Here is an 11,545-nt window from a genome sequence, read left to right on the forward strand (position 1 = left end):
TCTCTGTGTTCATGGAGTAGTCCTTGCTGTTTTTCCATGATCCATGCTGAGTGGCCAGGTTGTTTAGTGTCTAGAAGACCAATCAGGAACCTCTCCTGATGTCTGGTTCTAGGGAGTGCTAACCGTTGAGACACAGATGGATTAGGCAATTTATGTGCACAAATCTATCAGGAAGATGTGTTTTCAAGCAGTGCCTTGGGCAGTTAGCTGTGAGTATAAGGGGGGATTCTTAATGACAAATACTGTAGGGATCAGGGCCTATCTAAGTCATCTTGTCTTATCCTTTCATGCTCCAGTATTGACCTTATCAGTTCAGTGTCTACTCAGAGAAGTTCACTCCCATTCTCCAGCCAACTTATTGCACCACTAGGAACAGGGGTTACCCCCAAGTTCAGGTTTTGTCTGTATGACATCAGAACCCCAAACACCTCCCCTTTTCTTCACCTTTCCTCGACACCCAGTCTTTTCTTTTTGAACCTTAAACACCAAGGGCAAGGAGTTTACTACCTTGTCTCAGTGTTCCTGCTTCTTAAACCTCGGCATTAAAGGGCTGCTTAGACTCCATTTTCTGGACCACAGTATTATTTGTCTGCATGCCAGGCAGCAGATATTCTCATTGATGTCTATCAGCCTTATGGAATCAGGATGACCACTCAAAACTGCAAATGGAGGTTGTGACTGTAGTTTTCAAATGACCAAGCCAAATTTCTATTTACAATTTAGCTAAAGGAAAAAATTTAAAAAAAAAATAGCAATGACAACAAGCTCAATTTCATTCTGGGCCCCTCACTATAATATCATATATTTGTTCATCCACAACTAGTGGACTGTGAGCTTCTTGAGGTGATAGAATTTCTCCTTGTCAGTAGGAATCTTTGGGCCCTAGCAATGGATCAGAAATGAAATGATTCTAATTTGTTGAATCTCACTCTTTACAGCAAATATGTGTTCCATGACTTTTGGTATATCTGTGTCAAGTAGCATAGTAGGGAAATAGGAATGAAAAACAATCAAAATGTATATTAGAAAGCAAATGGCCAAAAATAACTAAGTTAATTCTGATAAAGAAGAACAAAATAAAATAACTTGTCTCGCTAGATGACAAGATTAATAAATCTTTTACATGTTCATGTAATACATGTTTCTGATAAGCAAACCAGGTTGAACAATATACAAGCACATTTCAAGGTCACCACTCACATGACTTTGGCTCACTTCACATGTGCCAAAATATGTTCAATCACCAAGCTCCAAGCCAAGAGAAGAAAACACAGCCTTCTCACCAAGAAGCTGTATTCAGCTACATACCTGAACATGAAACAGCTACATGCATGAACAAGAATTTAAAAATATTTGCAGATGATGAGTAAGTTGAGTAAAAAAGAATATATTGCTTAAACTCATTAGTGATTAGGAAAAGAATTAATCAAAAATCAAAACACATCAATTTGCATGCATCAGTTTGAAAAAAAAGTAAAAAGTTAAACATCAAATCTAGCAAAAAGGAAGAAAAATAGGAATTTTCATACATTGCTTAGGAGTATGTTAAATTTTATGTACAGTTTGGGAAAGTAATTAGGTATTATCTATTAAAGTTTAAAAATATGCATATCTTACATTTTGGTAGTTATACCACTGGGTATTTATGCTAGGGAAGGTCTTAGCATGTACTCCTGGAAACATTTACAGTTTATAAAGCACCTACATGCACACACACATACATACAACAGAGAAAAAACTCGGCAGAACAAAAACACTGGGATTAAGCTAGGTGTTCATCAGGGAACACCAGGCAAGCAGATAAATGCACTGAGGCCCACTCATATAAATTCTATTCAGAGTGTGAAAATGACCAACAACCTTTGCATGTGTCACCAAGGATGTAACCCAGTCATAAAATGCTGAGTAATAAAGTGATAAAATAGCACAATTCCATCTGCATTCAAAAAACGGAAAGCTAAAGAATCTATTATTTAAGCATACCCAAAGTAAAATATTTCACACATCCATATTTCATAAAGAGAGTAAAATATAGTGATATGCACATATGATATCAAATGCAATTCTTAAGTTAGGAAGCAAATACAAAGTTCAAATGGGAACTTAGACAAAATTACGGAGAGGAACATGGGACACTGCGATGTTTTGGTGGTGTTCATTTTCTAATTGGATAACAGAGATACAGGCTCAGTTTTATTGTTCTTGATGTAATTATGTATGTCTTACACATAGTAAAACTTCACTTGTGAATATTTTAAAATTAAAAATATAGAGATAACATGAGGTATATTGAGATATCTAATTCATTTATCTGTTAAAAATATAAAAGTTTTAGAGAGTTATTTTGAATTTTTTTTTACTCATTATCCTTAGGTAAGATCAAATAAATGCTGACTGAAATGTAAATATTCATCTAGTATTTTCATAACCAGGAAGTTAGAATCTATACCTCTGTTAAAAATAACCAGTTATAAATATGAATTCTCTGTGTTTCAAGTTAAGTACTTTTTAAAATTTTAACATATTTAATGAACAAAGATTGAATATATTCAAAGGAGTACAATGTGATGATTGTGTAATTATTTCCCAGCTAAAATTAATGAACATATCCCTCACCACATATGCAATTTTTTAAGGAGTTCTAGCAACTCTATCTCATTTTCACAGTCCCCAGTGACAGTTTCTCTTTTCCCTTCCTTAACAGTCTTTTGAGGTTTTTTTTCCCCTCAAATGCGTCCTTTTGTCCTTTCACAGCAGATTTTTCAGTCCCATGGGTAGGTTTCTTCCATTTTATCAACTACATTTTTAAGGACCTCATGCTACCTGATGGGCTGGCAGGACCAGCCATTTCATTAGAGGGCACCAAGCTCATTAGGGAAGGAGAACTGCTCCTGTGGTGGTATTATGGCCAAAATTTATAGAGTCTGCCTTGCAGGTCACAGATCCATCATCTCATGTACACACTATCCTATCTTCCAGAGTTTTATTATCCTCCAGGGAATTTTGCAAAGAGCTTCATTCTTCCAAAGTGTATTTGTCACATCCAGTCTTGATGCTGGAATGCAGGTTTCAAGTCACATATAATGTGAGGTTTACCTGGAGTACTTTTCTTATTTTTATTGAATGATCACCATAAGTAAACTTTTCTGTAGAAAGAAAGCAATTCATGGTGTGGTGGTTTGCATTGCTAAAATAGACAGGGAATCTAGCAACTTGTCTGCATGTGTTGATAGATGAATACTAGTTGAAGCAGAGTCCAAAAGGAACAGAGTTTTCAAGCGTGTACTTCAACAGAGCTTTTTTATAATGCAAAAAGGTTAAGAACACAAGAATGTGTCTTACTTTAACTATGCTTGAACTTTCTTATTTGGACTATTTCCTATTCTATATATGCATCTAGAAATTACTGAACAGGTAAGACTCCATGAAAACACACTAATAAACATGTATGCATATTGTTTAAAAATGAGAATCACATCATAAATTTCTAATTTGATGCTCTGGTTCTTGAGTTTCTTGGGAAGACCAGCATGCAAACAAAGCTAATTTTGTGCTCAAATTCTGTCCTCAACTATTGGAGATTCTGTTGTTTTTATCTTCAAGTGACCAATAAAAAGACCAGACTGCTCTGCCAAATGTGTATCTTTAGGGACAGCAAGACCCACAGAGCCAAAGCACCTGCATGAGTTTCTTTTCTAATAGTTGAAAGTGACTGTTGTTTCTGTAGCATGTTCTAAGGAAGTCAATCAATTTTTCTGTCTGGGTACAATCAATCCATGGGAACACAATTGGCCAAAATTCAACAGGCTTCTGTTTCCTTATCTTTAAGATAAGTAAATGCTCTCTGAAGTTTCTTTCACAACCATACATTAAGAATATCAGTTCTGAATTTCTAAACAAGAGTTCTGGTTCTGACCAATGAAAACTTCCCCAATATCCTCCGTGTCCATTGGCTATCCATTAAATGATTACTAAAAATTTCATTATCTTCAAAATGCTACTGACACTTTAGGAAAGCTAGAGCCCTTCTTTAAGGGAACGTGACCATCATCCAGCTACCTTTGAATTGGGAATATGATGTAATTTAGTATAGTTCTCTGACACCCTTCTGTCTTTTTCTTCCTGGATATTTAGTAATCATACAAACAGTATTCTATTCATTTGCCTTTAAAAATCTGTTTCAGGCTGTCATAAGCTAGTATTTTGCTTTGCTATAGAAAACTGAGCCACATATTCAACATTAATTACCTTTTGGATATGGGTTTCAGATGTTCACCACCTTTGCTAAAGTCAGATACACATTTCATGCATAGTTCTATAGGCAGATTAAACTCAATATGCCAGGTGGCTGAGTTAAAACCAAGATTTATATTTTTTAGTTAGAAAGTTATTGTCACCAATAGTTCTAATATTTCCTCCCTGAGAGTTCTATGTATTTGGTCTCTGAAAAACTGTGAATTCATTATAGAAAAGCTATTCTTAATCCCCTCATGAAGTTCAGCTCTCCAACCCTCAGGATCAGTTCTGCTGGCTTTGAGGTAGGTGACCAGTCTTCACTCAGGTGCAACAAGTTTAAATTCCTTCCCATGTAACTATGGATCCAATGATTAGATGACAATTTTAGAGAGTGGCTAATGGAAATTGGAAGATGTAAGCATAGTAGATAATGTTTGTTTTTGATCTCGAAGTAAAGGCAATTAACTTTAATTATCACAGTAAATGTTCTTGTTACCTCAGATAATTGGAGGTGGACCCTTCTAGAGAAAGGATTTATTATAGCAACTCATGAGTTCTGCAAAGCTATGGTTGAGGAAACAATTTCATTAAATGTCCCTGGTTATTAGTGTATGTGTTTCTTTCTTTTGTTTATTCTTCTTTAATTAGTAAAACTTCGATCAGAAGTATTATATGGTTTTTGTTGTTTAATCTGGAGTAGATAGTTGGTAATTTTCCTATTAAGTCTTCCTAAAAAACAATGGTGAAAAGGAGAGGTTAAAATTCCTGTGATTCTCTCTTGTAAGGCAGTATAAAGTTCAGAGAGTCTCACCTTCATACAAGAAATTAGTTTCAGTAATTTGTAGGTCTATCAGAAGGGAAAAAAAAGACAAAAAAAAAAACTTAAACAGATATCTCTTCTCGGCATTATAATCAGAACATTTGCATTTTTACTTTAAAAATGCTATGGAAAACATTAAAAAATCTCTTCCAAAATTAACATTCTGACTATAGGATTTAGTTGTTTTATTTTTAACTGCTGTGGGGCAGATTAATGTGACACATGAAATAATTGGAAGAGGTCTACGCTACTTTTAAAATATCTATTTCAATGTGCATTTTTTTAAAAAGTTAAAACAGCTCATCAAACCTATTTCTCATAAGCATTATCTAAGGGAAACTTATGTGGAATTTTAAGACTGTTTTTAAATGAGCTGCTTTAGAGAAAAATATTAGGCAAATACAGTAAACAGTGTTCACAGCCATAGCAAAAGTAATGAAGACAGTTAAACAATGATACCATTTTATGAAACACCAAGAGAGGGAGCCTTAATGATTACCTTGGTCTAACCTACTATTCTGTAAGGAAAAGTGGATTCTCTAAGATAAGAGCATCACAGAAATAGGAGCAGATTATGGAACGCAGGAGCTATAGCACCCACGGTCAGCCACAGTCTCACAAGAGCAAAAGAGATCTGCAGGAGACCTTTGTAGCTTCTCTGCTCTTCAGAGGAACTACTTGATTTGCTCAACTCTAAAAAGTCTCCCGTCCAACAGATGAAAATCCCTCACTAAAAATATATGGGAAGGACCTACTACTCTTTGATTTGTCTCTCCTTTACAGTAACATCTTATTTGGTAGCCTTGGGTATAAACATTGGATTTATAGATATATTTTTAGTAGAAATTTTTCAATTGAACAGGTAAAAGTGGATGGAAGTCCCCCCTCTCAAGGCTGAGAGGACATGAGAGACCAGCCTTTAGTTGCATCTGCCCCCAAATAAACTTTTGACTCTGGGCAACTTGCAGGCATCCTACAGTTTATAAACCAAGAGCTCTAGTTTTCAAGAGCGGGACATTCCAATCCTACTGACAGCCACCAGGGTCATCTTGCCACTAAATCCCTTCCTTTCCCAAGAATTTTTTTTGTCCTTGTCCTTTCCCACGTCCCTTTAAGAGAACGTCTGAATGCATATCCTTTAAGTCACAGAATAGGGTTTTGCAAGACAGCATGCTACTCAGCCTACAGGCATCTAAACTCTTGACAAACTGATGTTATCCTCACTTGTGGTTTTTGCCTTTAAAATTTGTTCGAAATCTGTTAAGACCCTGGAGCACATTGCAGTCTACCTGAAATTTGTGTCCCCCAAACTCTGACCAGCCCCAAATAAACTCTCTTTGTTTCTTAGTCAATCTGTGCTCCAGTTTTTCTTAAGGGTCTACATGTTTCCTATGAATTAATATTTTCTCTTTCCTCTTGTAGGATTTGTCTTTTTGATGATGAATTTAAGCTGCTCATGTGTAATCTGTAGGCAATGCTTCATGGAATTCAATGCATTTATATTGCAAGGATGTCCTTTAGAGGTTTCCTATTAAGTGTGTTGAATTTTCCTGCATATCCCAACAATGGAAAGGGATATAGACTCAGGACTGGAGAGAGCAGCGGGAGCCTGTTTCTGTTACTGCCTATGAGTGTGGACAAGTCTGAAAATACTCTAATCGCACAATAATACAGCATGTTTGGGGGAGAGTTAACTCCCCAGACTCTTGTAAAGTTAGAAAACTAGTCAAGCAAGTTTTTGCAACTGAGTCTCTAGTGAGTAGAGGAAATCCCTTTAGGGAAGAAGGTTATTGCTTCTAATTAGACCTTACAAATCGAAGAGTCAGGAAAATATCTGGACTAGCAGGCAAGTTTAATATTGGTAATTATAGCTTATTTTGTGTGTTGAGCATGAAATAATAACTACATAACAGAATAAGGTATAATAATTTCCAAAATAAGAAAATAGAGAAGGAAAGAAAACAAAGCAAACCTCACAAATTTAGAGGCGTCTTATAATTCTTGTCTCACTGGCCCACTATACATACATATGGATTGTTTTGGGCCCTCCATGAATGAAACTCTCTTTCCTGCTAATACTATGTGTATTCATTATAGGTATCAAGAATTCACAGAAATCAACATGGAGAGAGAACTTAAAAGGGCAAACTTCAGCAACAGTTGGGCTCTATTTTTATTGGGTGGTATCTAGTCTAAAGAGATTTCTTTCCTCCTCTATCATTAATCTTCTGCCATGGCCATCCACTTCTCAGTTCCATTTTTATTTTTATCTCTATAAGAACGTTGAGGGTTTCTTTGACACCAAGAAGATGGCCAAAGGACTGGATATGTTTATTCACCCACCACTGTTCAGCCCCAGGGTTATACACTTCACTGTCAAAAACCACTTGCTCCTTTTGTGTCTGAGCTCTCCTCTGTGAAAACTGCTCCTCTGAACTTCTCAGAGGAAAAAGAAGAAAGGGCAATGAGAAGAATCATTCTGTGTATGAATTGCAATTTTTTTTTATTTCTTGCAACACACCAATGGGGAATATTGGATCTTTGGTGTCCCAGAGGAGCCAGATTGAATCAGGAATACCTTCCAACATGAGGAAGGAAATAAGCTCTCAGTGGTTGGGGAAAGTTAATCCAGAGTGCTGACCTGAACTCACAAGGGTGTGTCCAGTCCCACCCCTGACATGCTGAAGCTGCTGTCTGAAAATTAGTATGGACATAAACAAAGCTTTTTTAATTTTTTTTAAACAGTACTCAGTTAAACACCCTATTGCCTTTCCTTCCATGTGGCTTAATTGCAAATGGCATAGAATCATAATCATTTAAGTATTTTTCTGAGCAGTTCCTAGATGAAAATGTAAAGCAGGATGCTAGTGTCTCTAAGAGACACATTAAAGCTGAGTTTATGAGAAATGGATACCCTACATTGCTTGAGTCTCCTCTTCTTTTGTTCCCACTCTTGGCTCAAAGGGACATTTTATTTATTTTATTTTTTAAGTCTGTGTGCAACTGTGTCTCGGTGTGCTTCCTTATAAATATCAAAGGCTGAGCACTATGTCTCATGTGCCAGACAGTATAATGCAGTTGGAAAACTGTGACTATGTCCAAACTGGTTTGGGTCATCTCCAAATGCTGTGAAATTGAGTCTCAGATTGGCATTCCCTCTCCTGGATGATGCACATTTTTTTAGAAAAACAATGTTCTCCGTGGACTTCTGGGCAGCAGACTGGCCTCCCCAGTGAGATGGACAATGTGACTGCCATAACTGAGTCTGTGGACACCCAGAGGATCATTCTGTTAGAAGGCAACAGCTTCTCATATTTCTATGCCTGGCTGCTTCTCTAAGGCAGCTACTTTGTCAAATTATCTCGTTGTACTTCCTGGTTAGGTTTATGAGATGCATTCATTGTGATTGAAGAAGAATGCTATGGGAATTCACAGAAATCAACATGGAGAGAGAACTTAAAAGGGCAAGCTTAGGCAACAGTTGGACTCTATTTTTATTGGGTGGTATCTGGTCGAAAGAGATTTCTTTCCTCCTCTATCATTTAATCTTCTGCCATGGCCATCCACTTCTCAGTTCATCTTCAATTTAGAAAGAAAAAAAAACTCTTCTCTTTAGGAATGAAAAAGTTGTCAGGTATGGATACCACATTGTATTTTTCTGGGAATTGAAAATATCTTCTGAGACTCAACAGACAACAGATATTATTCAAGAAACTGTAGTTCAATTGATTTAGGGAAGGATGGGTAAACTGTGACCTATGGGCCAAATCTAGCTTTCTACTTATTTTTGTAAATAAAATTTTATTGGAACATATCTTTGCCCAGCTGATTCTGTGTTGTCACTACTTTTGCACTATAACCAGAGACTTCAGACTCTATTGCCCATAAATCCAATCTATTTAATGCCTGCTCCCTTTCAGAAGAAGTTTGCAGACCCTTGATTTAGGAATGTGATTCAAATTTGAAAGTTCATAATTGTCTAAAAGTGGAGAAATGTGATTAAAGCAGTTTGGCATGGTGTATGAAAGGACAGTAGGCAGTTTGTGGAAATTGTAAAGTTTGTGTTCAGGATGTATCAAACAGTATATTTCTGTTTTCTCTCTTCTCTTCCTTGTGCTATAAGACTGACCTTGGAAATCTGCTTTTTCAGGGATTTAGAATTTCTTATCTCCTCTGACTGTACAGTCTATGCTATAAACTGTACTCAGTCCTTTTGGGACTTCGATGATTTATTTTTTAGAAGAAAGATGCATAAGTAACTTCAATGTAAATCAAAAGCAATGGAGGCTAGAAAGACAGAATGTATTTCAGTAGAGATGAGTAAATAATTGTAATACAGAGGGAGATGTAACCAATGATTAATAAACAATGGTTAAAAGAAAACATATGTTTTCTTGCTGCTATAACATAAAAAAATAAAATTAAAATAACCATTTGAAAATACCTCCAAGAACAGTTAAAGATCCCACTGGACTAGATACAGAAGTTTCTCAGAATCAGAATTCCAATCTCAAGAAGATCCCAGTAAACAAATCCACTTTGAGAAAGCTGAATACTATTCTGAAGTTCTAACCCTTTTCACCCCAATGAAAGTGGTGTTCTTAACCAGTCCAGCAACAATTATCCCTTCGACCATGGCTTAATTTTGGAAGTAGTAGAAGCAGATTTGTCTTATTCCATAAAGGAGCAGGAGATAGAATAGGAATCAGGAGTTAACAAAGCCATTTGATCAGTCCTAATATTTGTCATTGCATAGAAGCTCCACAGTAATTTTGGATGATGACATCACTCAGTTTAGAACAGAAGAGACCCTTGGAGACCATCTGTTTTCTAACCTTTCATAGATGAAATTATCATAGTATAACCTTTGGATTCCAATTTACCTGAATTAAAGTTGCCACTTATTTCACATAATCTTGGGGAAATGATAGTCTTTCTGAACCCCAATCTTTTGATGTATAAGATATAGAAAATAATATAGCATTAAAGGCTAAGTAACAGAGACTTTTGGCATAGCATCTTTCACAAAATAGTTTGTTAATGCAGAGCAGCAATTTAATCCCATTCTTCTCCATCACTGTGTACATAATGGCAAGAGACCTGAAGACACAGGCTAAGTAACTCACACCAGCAAATGAAGCTCATTAGTGACAGAACTAGAATCATAAACCAGGCTTTCTGATGCCAAGATGGCATTTTTTTCTCCTCCAACATGATCCTTCTCTGGACCAAATCTTCAACAAAGTGCTCCTGTTCAACATATGAAAACACAAAAGAAATCAGGAATGTTTCAGAGAACATTAGGAATAAGGCATCTTTGCCTGTGACATCCAAACAAAGGGCAAGTCAGCAGAGCAGTTTTCATTATTTAAAATAAAGGTAAAACCAGAGTGATCTAATTCTTATGCCATAATTCAAGTACTTTTAGTGATGCTTGATAATTAAACATGAATATGAAAAGGACACATCTCTGTGTAGACGTACTTAACCCTTGATCAGATCCCTTCCGTTTCATTTGCAAGTTCAGATGGAAAGCACTGTGCCTGATGTCTGATGTCTGTCTGTTTGTTTGTTTGTTTGTTTATTTATTTATTTATTTCAGATTCTGCTTTAAGTGCCAATCTCAGGCACAAAGGCAGACTGCAAAGATCCACAAGGAACAAGGATAACCAGGGTTAACAGCAATTCATAGCATCCATCACTTTTATTGCCCCCAAGGCAGAGTTTCCATTATTTATGCTGCTGGGTGAGCTGCTGTATTTATGATACAGCTAGTTGTCATGACTTTAAAAATATGATGGATTCCTAAATTAATCCTATATTCTTTGTCTTAGGCTTGAAGCATGGGCAGTCACAAAGAGTACAGAGGTAACTATAATCACAAAGTTAATTGCCCATGGGTCATGATGAAGAAAAGACTCACCATGATGTCCCCAATGGGCTTATGTCAACAATGCTAAAAGCAGTGTACTTATGCTTACAGACCAGCACCATAAATTATTTTATGGATATTTTTTAGTGCATATACCCAAGTTCTTTGGGGGAAATTAAAGCATGAATAACACATATTTCTCCCCATTTGTTTTGAGTTATAATTAATATTTGATAGCATAGGATCTGTCTTACAAAAAGCAAAAAATAGAATGCTGAGAATTTTGAAAAATCAAGAGGTCATTTGTTGCTAAGACCAAGAGTCACGGAAAAGATTGAGGCATTTGGGGCTATCTGAAGAATGGATAGGGTGTTGAAAGAAGATGGGGGAAAAATCATGTTTGGGAATGGTAATAGCAAAGACATAGAATTTGGAGAAAGCAATTGAAAGGATTATAGGAAATAAATAAGTTGAACAGGACCTAGAAGCCAGGACCTAGAAGATTAAAAGTCTTGCAAGGAAAACTCCTAGGTAAAGAAATTTGCCCTCAGAGTTAGTATGAAGTGGAATGAGCAGGATATAAATCAGGGAATTATTGCAAGGATGTAAGAAGGAGT

This window comes from Ictidomys tridecemlineatus, chromosome 1 (genome assembly GCF_052094955.1).
Source record: "Ictidomys tridecemlineatus isolate mIctTri1 chromosome 1, mIctTri1.hap1, whole genome shotgun sequence".
Classification (NCBI taxonomy): domain Eukaryota; kingdom Metazoa; phylum Chordata; class Mammalia; order Rodentia; family Sciuridae; genus Ictidomys; species Ictidomys tridecemlineatus.